At 38.3% G+C, this 15,000-nt stretch overlaps 1 protein-coding gene across 1 annotated transcript in view; it reads left to right on the forward strand.

Annotated features, from left to right (window-relative positions):
• The first annotated feature begins 6,253 nt into the window (after positions 1 to 6,253).
• LOC133635021 (SH2 domain-containing adapter protein D-like) overlaps positions 6,254 to 15,000 on the forward strand; it is a 110,479-nt gene continuing 101,732 nt past the window's right edge. The window contains 1 exon segment of the mRNA XM_062027721.1: positions 6,254 to 6,385. The gene's annotated coding sequence lies outside the window, so the exon portion shown is untranslated.

Here is a 15,000-nt window from a genome sequence, read left to right on the forward strand (position 1 = left end):
CCCAGGCCTGGTATAGACAGTTGCACTGAAAATGTATCTCGTATTTTCTTGAGTGTAATGACAATAAAGCTAGTCTGTTCCATTATAATGCTGTTTATAACACGGTTCAACGTCTTATTGACTGCCTGCACGACATCAAAGCCTGGCTTTCAGCTAACTTCCTGAGCCTAAATGAAGACAAAACAGAAGTTATGTTGTTCGGTCCAAGTCGCTCCCCCTCCCCCAACGTTGACCTCGGCACTCTGACCCCGTATCTCAGCGACTGTGTCACAAACCTGGGGGTAAAGTCCGACTCAGATTTTAAATTCGAAAAACAAACCAGCAGCGTCGTACAAAAAAGCTTTTGATCAATTACGCCAAATAGCGAAAGTGAAACCGCTTCTATCAGGACATGATCTCGAGAAATTAATCCACGCCATTATCTCGACTCGTTTAGACTACTGCAATGCCCTGTATGTAGGCGTTAGCCAGGCCTGCAGCTCGTGCACAACTCTGCTGCCCCCCCCCAGGTCCTACATAAGTTAAAGGTACAGTCACAAATGGAAAATAATTAGTACATCACTTTCTTCTCAACATAGGCAGATAATAAATATACACCCAGAATAAATGTAAATAAAAAATAAAAAAGGAAGCTGGTTTGTGAAAGGTGAACTTTTCATGTATCCTATAGCGTCTTTAATTTAGCTATGTAGTCAACCACACCACCCCAAACAGAATAAAACTTCCCAGGTGCCCCCCTAAGATTGAACTTTATTTTCTCCAGATCTAAATAAATCATAAGGTCTTTAAGCCATAAGGAGGCTTTGGGGCAAAATGGTGACTTCCACTCCAGCAAAATTCTCTTACGTGCTAATAAGGATGCAAAGGCGATACTATCCTTAAATGTTCTCCTTATTTGGGGATCTGATGCCGTCCCAAAAATGGCCATTTCTGCACATGGTGTCAGGTTTAAATCCAATGCCTTAGCAAGGTGTTTGAAAATAGTTGTCCAATAGTCCAGCAAATGGGGACAAGACCAAAACATGTGCGTCATGTTTGCAGGTGACATGTGACATCTGTTACAAGTATTCGAAATATTGGGGTATATTTTGGAGAGTTTGGAATTAGTAAAATAAATACGGTGGACAACCTTAAATTGTGTTAAATTAAGCCTTGAACAGGATGTACTGTTGTTAATTCGGGTTAAGGCAGAATCCCAATCTCCATCATCTAAAGATCTACCAAGCTCTTCTTCCCAATTCCTCTGATTTTATCAAGAGACGTTTTACTAAACTGGGATATTAAGATGTAGATTTTGGAGATTAGGCCTTTCTGATTTGTGGGAATATCTAAAAGAGAATCCATTTTAAACTCCTTTTACTTGTTTTTAAATGTCTAAACAACCTGGCGCCAACATATCTCTCCGACCTCCTTCAGCCTTACTGCCCCACCCGATCCCTAAGATCAGCCGATCAGCTGCTACTGACGGTCCCGGACACAAGGCTGAAGCTTAGAGGTGACAGAGCTTTCGCCGCTGCTGCTCCCAAGCTCTGGAACGACCTACCTCTGAGTGTTAGACAAGCCTCCTCTCTTCCTGTTTTTAAATCTCTCTTAAAAACATACTTTTATTCCATGGCTTTTAACACTGAGTGATATGGCGCCCCATAATACACCTGCTGTGAACCTGCTTTTATGTTTTTATATGTTATTTATTTATTTTTTATCGTGTTCTGTTGTGTTTGCTCGGTTCTCGTATTATCTTTTAACCTGCCCATTGTACAGCACTTTGGCCACCCCTGTGGTAAATTTTAAATGTGCTTTATAAATAAAGTTGATTTGATTTGTTTGAAAATAAACATTGTTGCATTGGCTTTGCATCAAATCAGATTATTCACTGGGTAAGGCTAGATCTAATGTTCAGCCTTTCCAATTATTATGTTTTTAAACTAAAATGGGTGGATAATCATGACACATTTTAGTATTGCAGTCTATTGTACTTACGCAGACTTGCCCTCAGCATCCAGCTTGGTGGGACAGAGGCCTTTTTTAAGGATGAGGGCGGACACTTTGTCGGCATCGCTCTGCTCCACAGCCTGGAGGAGTCTCTCGTCACTCTTGCACCAGTCCTGGCTCTAAAAGGACCCAACCAGAACAGCAAACTCATCACACACACACACGTACACACACAACAATGCACAAAATACTTTGGCACCACCATTGCTACAAGAAAGGATACATACTGGGAGTGGCTGTAGGTTGAGACAAGTAAAAAAGCTCTTCATCAGGCTAAGAACAGGCTTCTCAGGATCCATACTTTGGTTTACTCTCCTCTTTAGAAACCCCTAAAAGCTCATTCCCCCCCCCTGGTTGCTACAAGCGAGGTAAGCTGGCAGCCCAAAGCTGAGTGTCCTTGCAGCGATGTGAGGACTCAGCACAAAGATGCTGGCTGCAAGTTTAGGTGTTCCGTCACGGGGATAACAAATATCCTCTTTCAGGCGTTAACATAAGGCAGGGTGTCCAAAGTGTGGGCCGCAGCTATTTTTTTAACGGCACATTCTAAAAAATACCATAAACAAAGTGGAATAAAAGAGCAGACAGGTGAACTGTAACAAGAAGAAAAAGTTTCAATGTTGACTTGAATAACACAAAGCTGCCATGCAGCCTGTTTGTTATTCATTGCTCCAAAAATAATAAAAAATCAGTGTTGTGACGAGTTATTGGCCTATTCAAGGCTCCAATTATTTCACATCAAAAATTGCACTTTTATATATTTTTTTGTGGAGAACATTGCATGTTTTTGTGTTTGCAATAAAACAGCTAAGTTTTTTTTTGTTTGTTTGTTTTTTAACTTAAAGTGCATAGCACAAACAAACAAAATAAAACCATGAAAGAAAAATTCATTTTTTTTTTTTATCGGCCTATAGATCTGAAGTTGATCTCAAGACTTAAGCGTTGAAATACAAATAAAAAATAAATGCATGTTATGACTTATTTTAAACACATTGTGTATGTACAGTGTGTATATATATATATATATATATATATATATATATATATATATATATATATATATATATATATATATATATATATATATATATATATATATATATATATATATATATATATATATATTTATATATATATATACAGTATATATATAAATATATATATATGTATATATATATATATATATATATAAATATATATATATATATTTATATATATGTATATACATATATATATATGTATATATATATATATATATATATATATATAGTATATATATATATATATATATATATATATATATATAAATATATATATATATATATATATATATATATATATATATATACATATATATATGTATGTATATATATATATACATATATACATATATATATATATATATATATATATATATATATATATATATATATATATATATATATATATATATATATATATATATATATATATATATATATATATACAGTACAGGCCAAAAGTTTGGACACACCTTCTCATTTCAATGCAATGTTTTCTTTATTTTTATGACTATTTACATTGTAGATTGTCACATCAAAACTATGACACCTGTGAAGTGAAAACCATTTCAGGTGACTAACCTCTTGAAGCTCATGGAGAGAATGCCAAGAGTGTGCAAAGCAGTAATCAGAGCAAAGGGTGGATATTTTTAAAGAAACTAGAATATAAAATATGTTTTCAGTTATTTCACCTTTTTTTGTTTAGTACATAACTCCACATGTGTTCATTCATAGTTTGGATGTGACAATCTACAATGTAAATAGTCATGAAAATAAAGAAAACACATTGAATGAGAAGGTGTGTGTCCAAACCTTTGGCTTGTACTGTGTATATATATATATATATATATATATATATATATATATATATATATATATATATATATATATATATATATATATATATATATATATATATATATATATATATATATATACCTGTATATTTATTTATTTTTTAGCCAAAATATATGAGTAAGTGTGTGTATGACATGTTTGTATGTCTTGTCTCCCAGTATGTGCGGGAGCCAAAGTATGGCCCCAGCCACCCATAGAATCCAATTTTAGTGGGACTTTTTTTTTTTTTTTTAACTGTCATTGCTCAAAAAATAATATTGATTTAAAATAAATGTTAGGAATATTGACCTTTTTAAGGCTCCAATGAAATATTACACTTTGAAATACTGTTTGACGAAAAAAATTGCATAATTTGTGTTTTTGCCATAGAAAACAGGTTTTTGACAAAAAGAGCATAAAACATAAACATTATATGTATATAAATCAACAGATAGACCTGAAGTTAATCTAGAGATTGAAGCGTTGAATATATATATATATATATATATATATATATATATATATATATATATATATATATATATATATATATATATATATATATATATATATATAAATTAACCCCCCCCCACCCCCCACCCCCTCCACACCCCTGATTGTAAATAATGTAAATAATTCAATGTGATTATCTTGTGTGATGACTGTATTATGACGATAGTATATATGATAGTATATATCTGTATCATGAATCAATTTAAGTGGACCCCGACTTAAACAAGTTGAAAAACTTATTCGGGTGTTACCATTTAGTGGTCAATTGTACGGAATATGTACTTCACTGTGCAACCTACTAATAAAAGTCTCAATCAACATATATATATATATATATATATATATATATATATATATATATAAATATATTTATATATATATTAGAGATGTCCGATAATATCGGTCTGCCGATATTATCGGCCGATAAATGCGTTAAAATGTAATATCGGAAATTATCGGTATCGTTTTTTTTAAATTATCAGTATCGTTTTTTTTTTAAAATTAAATCCACATAAAAAACACAAGATACACTTACAATTAGTGCACCAAGCCAAAAAACCTCCCTCCCCCCATTTACACTCATTCACACAAAAGGGTTGTTTCTTTCTGTTATTAATATTCTGCTTCCTACATTATATATCAATATATATCAATACAGTCTGCAAGGGATACAGTCCGTAAGCACACATGATTGTGCGTGCTGCTGCTCCACTAATAGTACTAACCTTTAACAGTTAATTTGACTAATTTTCATTCATTACTAGTTTCTATGTAACTGTTTTTATATTGTTGTACTTTCTTTTTTATTCAAGAAAATGTTTTTAATTTATTTATCTTATTTTATTTGATTCATTTTTTTTTTAAAAAGTACCTTATCTTCACCATACCTGGTTGTCCAAATTAGGCATAATAATGTGTTAATTCCACGACTGTATATATCGGTTGATATCGGTATCGGTTGATATCGGTATCGGTAATTAAAGAGTTGGACAATATCGGCATATCGGATATCGCCAAAAAGCCATTATCGGACATCCCTAATATGTATATATATATAAAGATATAACTTATTTCTTAAAAGTTTTGTGACTGGGACCAAACTTGAGGGGAGCCCTAAAAATAATAAAACAAATCTATAGATTGTATCGATTTTAAAATGAATATTAGTAAAAAAGCAGCACATGCTTTGATTTTTAAGTGTGCGGCCCTCAGTGGAAAAAGTTTGGACACCCCTAGTTTAAGGTGCAGTAAAGGTAAACTTTCTCTTCTGTCTTACAAGTTTACTTCATGCATGTTCTTGATCACGAAGGGCCCACGGTATAAGGTTTTTCTCTTTGTGTGTGAATAATTAAATGCCACCTGAGCTCTGAAGGCCATTGTGGATCTGCTACAGCAGCAGTCTGGTGCCGCCATGACGAATGATACCCCAATGACGCCCCATTCAAACACACAAAGCACCACATTTATGTCTACTTAATGCACACAATTCAACAATATAAGGTTGGCCATCATACTAGCAAAAAGCTCTTACCTCATTCTTTTTAAACTTAGCCTTCAGACTCTTCATGCTGCTCTATCTTGACATTAAATAATTATTTACAATAACAATATAAAAAATACGCCCAAATGAATCCAGAGCTACCTGTACAGGTGCCTTATGCTTCAACACCTGCCTCTCTCTCTCTCCACACTCCAGAACACCACTCGTCTAAAGGCTAGGAACATTGACCCCGCCTCTGTCACTAACAAACCAATCAGTAAAGCGTATTAAGCCGGTTTGGCATGTGAGCCCGCCTACATCACGTACAGGCCAATCCGCAAAGCGTGTAAAGCCGGTTTGGCACCTGATTGGTTGTTATGTTGATGACATTCCAGGAAGTAATGTGGAAAGTACACTAGTTTGAAACGTGCTCGAAGCGCCGAGCTTTTAAACATTGAGACACGAATGAGAAGACGTTGCAGACCTTTTTTTTTCTCGCCTTGGTTACGTTTCCTGTCAGAAAATAGTAAGTAAACCAAGTAAGTATCTTGTTTTGACAAAGGTTTGGCGCGACAACCAATGGAAACGCTGGAGGAGCTACACCCGGAAGTAAACAATAGGCGAGAAATGTGCGTTCCCACGCTTTAAATGTACACAGAATATAATTAATGATGAACAATGAAGTGTGTTTTCAGTTTAGTTAGGATTGTAATATTTGGCAATGAATCAAAAGGGTTAAGGGATGTAAGTAAAAGTCTAATGTCGATTTACTGAGCGCATACATGCTGTACACAACTTGACCAGAGGGGGGCAGCAAATGCATGTAAGACAATGCCAACCTTTTCCAAAAGACTAACATTAAAAACCATAGATATCTTCTTTTTGATTGATTGATTGAAACTTTTATTAGTAGATTGCACAGAACAGGACATATTCCGTACAATTGACCACTAAGTGGTAACACTCCAATAAGTTTTTCAACTTGTTTAAGTCGGGGCGCTACTGCCTACTGGCGCTGACGAGACGCGGGGCCGCCATCTTGGAGTGGTGATCCGCGCCACTCAGTGCAATTCATTTGGCAGGAGCAATGAACTGTCAGCGCATTTAATTCATCTTACCTCACTGAATACCACTGATTTTCACAACCTTTTTTGTCATACGTGTAGCTATGATAAAGGACACATGTTTTTATTATTCATAGTTTGCTTAACAGTAATAGAATATTCTTACATGTGTTATATATATATTATATAACATATATATATATATATATATATATATATGTATATATATATATATATATATATATTATATATATATATATATTATATATATATATATATGTAATGTTATATATATATATATATATATATATATATATATATATATATATATATATATATATATATATATATATATATATATATGTATATATATATATATATATGTATATATATATATATATATATGTATATATATATATATATATATATATATATATATATATATATATATATATATATATATATATTATATAACATTATATATATATTCTTATATACTTATATTCTTATAAGTGACCAGACATCCGAGATCAAAACTGGGAATATAATCCCAGAGAAGGGTCAGCTATTTTAAATTGAAGAAACAATATGATTAAGTTATATATACATGCGTATATCCTACTTAAACAATGTATGAATACATTATATATCTATATATATCTATAGACTGTATCTCTGTTGCTGCAGCAGCAGAGAGTTTAATCTGTCTTGACACTTTGTATTGATATTTTGTATTACATTCTTCCTTAAATGATCATGTTTACAGCGATTGTTTTATATGTATTTTTTATGTATGTCGCTTTGGATAAAAGCGTCTGCCAAATACTTAAACATAAATAAATACCTGAAAGTCTTTATATCAGCTAAAACCACCAATCTGTTTCACTGGATTCAGAATAAAAGCAAATTCTGTCTTACCCAACAATGTTAGTATTTGAATATTGTTACTTGAAGACTTATTCCTGGTTACAATTATACACATTAAAGGTCTACTGAAAGCCACTACTACCAACCACGCAGTCTGATAGTTTATACATCAATGATGAAATCTTAACATTGCAACACATGCCAATACGGCCGGGTTAACTTATAAAGTGACATTTTAAAACTCCCGCCACACTTCGGGTTGAAAAACTCTTTTGGATATGATTTATGCGCGTGACGTCAGAAAATCTACGGAAGTGGTTGGACCCCATCTGACCCGATAGAAAAACCTCTTGTTTTCTTCGACAAAATTCCACAGTATTCTGGACATCTGTGTTGGTGAATCTTTTGCAATTTGTTTAATGAACAATGGAGGCTGCAAAGAAGAACGTTGTAGGTGGGATCGATCGGTGTATTAGCGGCTAAGTACAATATTTACAGCAACACAACAAGGACTACTTACTACGCCTAGCCAATGCTTGCCGCCAAACCCACGGATGAAGTCCTTCGTCGCGCCGTCGATCGCTGGAACGCAGGTGAGCACGGCTGTTGATGGGAAGATGAGGGCTGGCTGGCGTAGGTGGAGCGCTAATGTTTTTATCATAGTTCTGTGAGGTCCGGTTGCTAAGTTGCTAAATTAGCCTTAGCGTCGTTAGCAACAGCATCGTTAAGCCTTACCAGGCTGAGAATTTTTAACCGTGTAGTTACATGTACATGGTTTATTAGTATTGTTGGTCTTCTGTCTATCCTTCCAGTCAGGGGTTTATTTATTTTGTTTCTATCTTCATTTGAGAACGATGCTATCACGTTAGCTCAGTAGCTAAGTGTGTCACCGATGTATTGTCTTGGAGATCAAAGTCACTTTAAATGTCCATTTCGCGTGCTCGACTCTCATTTTCAAGAGGATATAGTATCCGAGGTGGTTTAAAATACAAATCCGTGATACACAATAGAAAAAGGAGAAGGGTACATAGTTCTGTGAGGTCCGGTTGCTAAGTTGCTAAATTAGCCTTAGCGTCATTAGCAACAGCATAGTTAAGCCTTACCAGGCTGAGAATTTTTAACCGTGTAGTTACATGTACATGGTTTAATAGTATTGTTGGTCTTCTGTCTATCCTTCCAGTCAGGGGTTTATTTATTTTGTTTCTATCTTCATTTGAGAACGATGCTATCACGTTAGCTCTGTAGCTAAGTGTGTCACCGATGTATTGTCTTGGAGATATAAGTCACTTTAAATGTCCATTTCGCGTGCTCGACTCTCATTTTCAAGAGGATATAGTATCCGAGGTGGTTTAAAATACAAATCCGTGATCCACAATAGAAAAAGGAGAGAGTGTGGAATCCAATGAGCCAGCTTGTACCTAAGTTACGGTCAGAGCGAAAAAAGATACGTCCTGCACTGCCTCTCAAGTCCTTCACTGTAACGTTCCTCATCTACGAATCTTTCATCCTCGCTCAAATTAATGGGGTAATCGTCACTTTCTCGGTCCGAATCTCTCTCGCTCCATTGTAAACAACGGGGAATTGTGAGGAATACTAGCTCCTGTGACGTCACGCTACTTCCGCTACAGGCAAGGCTTTTTTTTATCAGCGAGCAAAAGTTGCGAACTTTATCGTCGTTGTTCTCTACTAAATCCTTTCAGCAAAAATATGGCAATATCGCGAAATGATCAAGTATGACACATAGAATGGATCTGCTATTCCCGTTTAAATAAAAAAAAATCATTTCAGTAGGCCTTTAAGAAAGTGTTGTCCTATACTTTGTAACTTTTACTATATTATATTATAGGATACTTTATAACTTTTACCCCTGTTGGCTTTTACAATCTTTATCTTCATAATTTATTTCAACTTTATGTTATTCAAGTATGACATTTTTAAATGTAATTAATTTCATTGACAAGCAATTCTATTATGGTCATACTCTTGTTTGCTAGCGGCTACGATTTCAGTTCTATGGAAGATCTTTGCTCCTTTTCAACTCTGTGGTAATATTCTTTTCACAAAATGCAACCAATAGTACGTTAGTGTTAAATCTTACTTGTGAAAAGTAATCCCCGATGCCTATTTTCAACAGTCTGCTCTTTTGAGCAGGAAAACGCTGAACACCATCTTTGTTTTTTACCTGTCAACTGTCAGTTTAGCATCTTTGTTTTCTACCTGTCAACTGTCAGTTTAGGCTGCTCGCCGGCTCCCCATCACCACTTCAAGATGGCGGCCCAATTTCTCGCGTCACAGCAGCCAATGCTGCGTCTACTTATAAGATGTCCATGTTAAAAAGGATACCAGCAGGGGAGAGGGCGAGAAAACAACAAAGTAAAGCACGATTCCCTGAGAAAACATTCCAACAAATGTATCCCCTCATTACAGTATGAAGTAGGTTCATTAATTCTCCTGGAACATTCCAGGGTTCCTTGTTGACTCTGTGAGATTTAATTAAATCGTTGGCTCCCAGGCTGCAAAATATTTACGCTTCTGATTATTTCTCACTGTATGAGATCGTGAGTTCCCATTCTGCATTTTCCCTTTCTTTCTCCCAACGCTGGTTTTCCACCTCTTTAATCCTGGAAAGTTCCAGGTGTGGAACATACAGAATGGACGTGTTTTTTAACAGCGTAATACTAGTCGAAGGTGTCTGGAGAAGATGTTAATCATCTTATTGATACCGTGTTCCCACACGATAACATATCGATCCTCTTCCTACATAGCAATTAAAGATTTTTCACCTTGCTCCTACGAGACTGCGGCATCTTCTCTTTTGAAAAAGCCACGCTAAATATAAATGCAAACTTTCGAAGGATGTCGGGGGCCACTTTGCTACATTTTTGTACGTTAAAGATACTAAAACCAATACAAAATAGGTCAATCAATATATGCTAAACAAGTGGTCCCCAACCTTTTTGTAGCTGGGGACATTAAAATGCTAACTTTTTAGGCAATTTTGCAGCCGAACACCTCAGTCATATAATTTGGTATTTGACACACGCTAACTGTTAGCATGCTTTCAAGCTAGTTTTACTTGCATATGCATCATAGTCAAATGACTTGGTAGTTCACACATTCTAACTGGTAACATACTATCATGAGCACTCTAGCATGCTAACAAAAAAATGCTAACCTTTTAGCTAATTTGGCAGCCGAACACCTCAGAGTCATCCGACTTGGTACTTGACGAATGCTAACTGTTAGCATGCTAACAATAGCATTCTAGTATACTAACATTAGAATGCTAACTTTTTAGCCAATTCTGCAGCCAAACACCTCAGAGTCGTAGGAGTTGGTTCTGGACGCATGCTAACTCTTCACATGCTAACAATAGCAATAGCATCCAGCAACATATTTCAAGTTGTCTTGCTTCCGCGTTACAAGCGCAACAATACTAACATTAAAATGCTAACTTTTTAGCCATTTCTGCAGCCGAACACCTCAGAGTCGTAGGACTTGGTTCTCGGCGCATGCTAACTGTTCACATGCTAACAATAGCAATAGCATCTAGCAACATATTTCAAGTTGTCTTTCTTCCGCGTTACAAGCGCAACAATACTAACATTAAAATGCTAACTTTTTAGCCATTTCTGCAGCCGAACACCTCAGAGTCGTAGGAGTTGGTTCTGGGCGCATGCTAACTGTTCACATGCTAACAATAGCAATAGCATCTAGCAACATATTTCAAGTTGTCTTTCTTGCGCGTTACAAGCGCAACAATACTAACATTAAAATGCTAACTTTTTAGCCATTTCTGCAGCCGAACACCTCAGAGTCGTAGGAGTTGGTTCTGGGCGCATGCTAACTGTTCACATGCTAACAATAACAATAGCATCTAGCAACATATTTCAAGTTGTCTTGCTTTCGCGTTACAAGCGCAACAATACTAACATTAAAATGCTAACTTTTTAGCCATTTCTGCAGCCGAACACCTCAGAGTCGTAGGACTTGGTTCTGGACGCATGCTAACTGTTCACATGCTAACAATAGCAATAGCATCTAGCAACATATTTCAAGTTGTCTTGCTTTCGCGTTACAAGCGCAACAATACTAACATTAAAATGCTAACTTTTTAGCCAATTTTGCAGCTGAGCGCCTGGTAGTTGACGCATTTTAACTTAACTTAAGTTTGTCTTGATTTTAGCATTCACAAGAAAATTGTCCCAAAATAGCATTTTCTAGTTGTTTTTGTTCTGGATTGGCTGACTGGGGTGGTGGTTCCTCTCTTTAAGAAGGGGAACCGGAGGGTGTGTTCTAACTATCGTGGGATCACACTCCTCAGCCTTCCCGGTAAGGTCTATTCGGGTGTACTGGAGAGGAGGCTACACCGGATAGTTGAACCTCGGATTCAGGAGGAACAGTGTGGTTTTCGTCCTGGTCGTGGAACTGTGGACCAGCTCTATACTCTCGGCAGGGTCCTTGAGGGTGCATGGGAGTTTGCCCAACCAGTCTACATGTGTTTTGTGGACTTGGAGAAGGCATTGGACCGTGTCCCTCGGGAAGTCCTGTGGGGAGTGCTCAGAGAGTATGGGGTATCGGACTGTCTGATTGTGGCGGTCCGCTCCCTGTATGATCAGTGTCAGAGCTTGGTCCGCATTGCCGGCAGTAAGTCGGACACGTTTCCAGTGAGGGTTGGACTCCGCCAAGGCTGCCCTTTGTCACCCATTCTGTTCATAACTTTTATGGACAGAATTTCTAGGCGCAGTCAAGGCGTTGAGGGGATCCGGTTTGGTGGCTGCAGGATTAGGTCTCTGCTTTTTGCAGATGATGTGGTCCTGATGGCTTCATCTGGCCAGGATCTTCAGCTCTCACTGGATCGGTTCGCAGCTGAGTGTGAAGCGACTGGGATGAGAATCAGCACCTCCAAGTCCGAGTCCATGGTTCTCGCCCGGAAAAGGGTGGAGTGCCATCTCCGGGTTGGGGAGGAGATCTTGCCCCAAGTGGAGGAGTTCAAGTACCTCGGAGTCTTGTTCACGAGTGAGGGAAGAGTGGTTCGTGAGATCGACAGGCGGATCGGTGCGGCGTCTTCAGTAATGCGGACGCTGTATCGGTCCGTTGTGGTGAAGAAGGAGCTGAGCCGCAAGGCAAAGCTCTCAATTTACCCGGTCGATCTACGTTCCCATCCTCACCTATGGTCATGAGCTTTGGGTTATGACCGAAAGGACAAGATCACGGGTACAAGCGGCCCAAATGAGTTTCCTCCGCCGGGAGGAGCTCAAAGTAAAGCCACTGCTCCTCCACATGGAGAGGAGCCAGATGAGGTGGTTCGGGCATCTGGTCAGGATGCCACCCGAACGCCTCCCTAGGGAGGTGTTTAGGGCACGTCCGACCGGTAGGAGGCCACGGGGCAGACCCAGGACACGTTGGGAAGACTATGTCTCCCGGCTGGCCTGGGAACGCCTCGGGATCCCCGGGAGGAGCTGGACCAAGTGGCTGGGGAGAGGGAAGTCTGGGCTTCCCTGCTTAGGCTGCTGCCCCCGCGACCCGACCTCGGATAAGCGGAAGAAGATGGATGGATAGTTTTTTTTTTTTACACAATGTTGTGATCCAGGATGTTTTTATTTTGTCTTTAGAATGTGTCGCGGGCCAATAAAAAACATGGCCGCGATTGCTCCTAAACTGAAAAGCAGAATACTGGAATGACCGTCGTAAACCCCAGCGGCTTCACGTTTTTCTTTCCAAGTGTATTTTTTTTTAAACTCCAGCCTTTTGCCAGGAAAACCTTCATCTCAGTGAGCTGGAGGAGAAAGACGTGAGAGGTCTTGATGTTGATGGCTATCTCGCATGGCGGAGGGACGTGCATGTGTGCCGGGATTCCAGCTCAATGACCTCATCCTCTTTCCCGCCCGTGGGAGCAAGCGAGCTCGCGAGCGTCGTAACGAAAAAAAAAAGGCATCATTTAAAGGGTCTTAATGGCTGTAGCACACCTCCCAATGTGTCCTGGTGGGAGAGCACACAGCATGAAGTGGATCAGGATGTGATCGCCTCAGTGCTTGTGCCACATCTTGTGTATCGGACAAGGATTCAACTTCAACCTTGTGACCCTGCCTGCTCAAAAGGAGGACGGGAACCCCCCCCCCCCCCCCCCCCCCCCCCCCATGAAGACACTAAACAGCCATGCCTGAATCTTTTCCAGAAAGTTGTGGCAAAAGTTTCAATGTTTTTAGGCTTATTTTGTCCAAGAACATCGATTGTGACTTTATGAATGTGTTATTGGTGTTCTGTAACCTCAAAAAGCGCAGGATTGCATCAAAAATCGGAAAAACACTTGATGATTGAATTGATGTTTTACTCGTTTTATAGGGCGCAGACACAAAAGTAGACTCTAGATCAGGGTCACCAACGCGGTGCCCGCGGGCACCAGGTAGCCCGTAAGGACCAGGTGCCGTACTTATCAAGCTTCTTAGAATGATTCCTAAGAAGTCTGCTAAGAGTTGACTTAAGAGTAAATAAATTCTTGGCTGAAAGCTGCACTTAAAAGTTAGTTATCAAGCGTCTTACTCACACTTTCAGCGAAGTGTAGGACTGAATCTTAAGTGTCACACTCAGAGCTGAATTGCGACATTACTATGTGCCGTAAACGGAATTTTAGGTGACGTCATTTCTGTGTCCATAGAAATGACCAATCACGGAAGGGAATCCGTTGTCTAAGAATAAAGAAATATCTTGGAAATATTTAAGTGGACAATGGGAGTGTATATTTTGACAATAAACTACAAAATAATACAAAACAAACTAGTCCCCGCCGGCACTCACGCTACCGCTCCCTCTCTTCTCTCGCCCACACACTCACTGACGTCACTCACCTCACATGCTGTCACCTATTAAAGGGCCACACACATACGCTACTGTCATAACATTTTCTTTCCAATTCATTAATTAGGCAACTATTTGAAAGTGGTGTGGGTGGCTCTATATATACTAGCCCGCTGCAGACACATGCAGAAATCAACAAGGAATCGAAAAGTATTAAATCTGTGACAAAAATAATACCCGCCCGTTTGATCAGCTGCTCGTCATCAAACAAATCCAGGACATCCTTCCGCTCCCTGAATGTTCGCGCACGTCTCTCTCGCCTCAGTGCCATCCCCTGCTGGCAACTCCTAACCACTTAAGACACCTCTGAAGGTCTCTTAAATATCGTGGAGAGTAGGAGTGATTCTTAGAC

Source organism: Entelurus aequoreus, linkage group LG19 (assembly GCF_033978785.1).
Source record: "Entelurus aequoreus isolate RoL-2023_Sb linkage group LG19, RoL_Eaeq_v1.1, whole genome shotgun sequence".
Classification (NCBI taxonomy): domain Eukaryota; kingdom Metazoa; phylum Chordata; class Actinopteri; order Syngnathiformes; family Syngnathidae; genus Entelurus; species Entelurus aequoreus.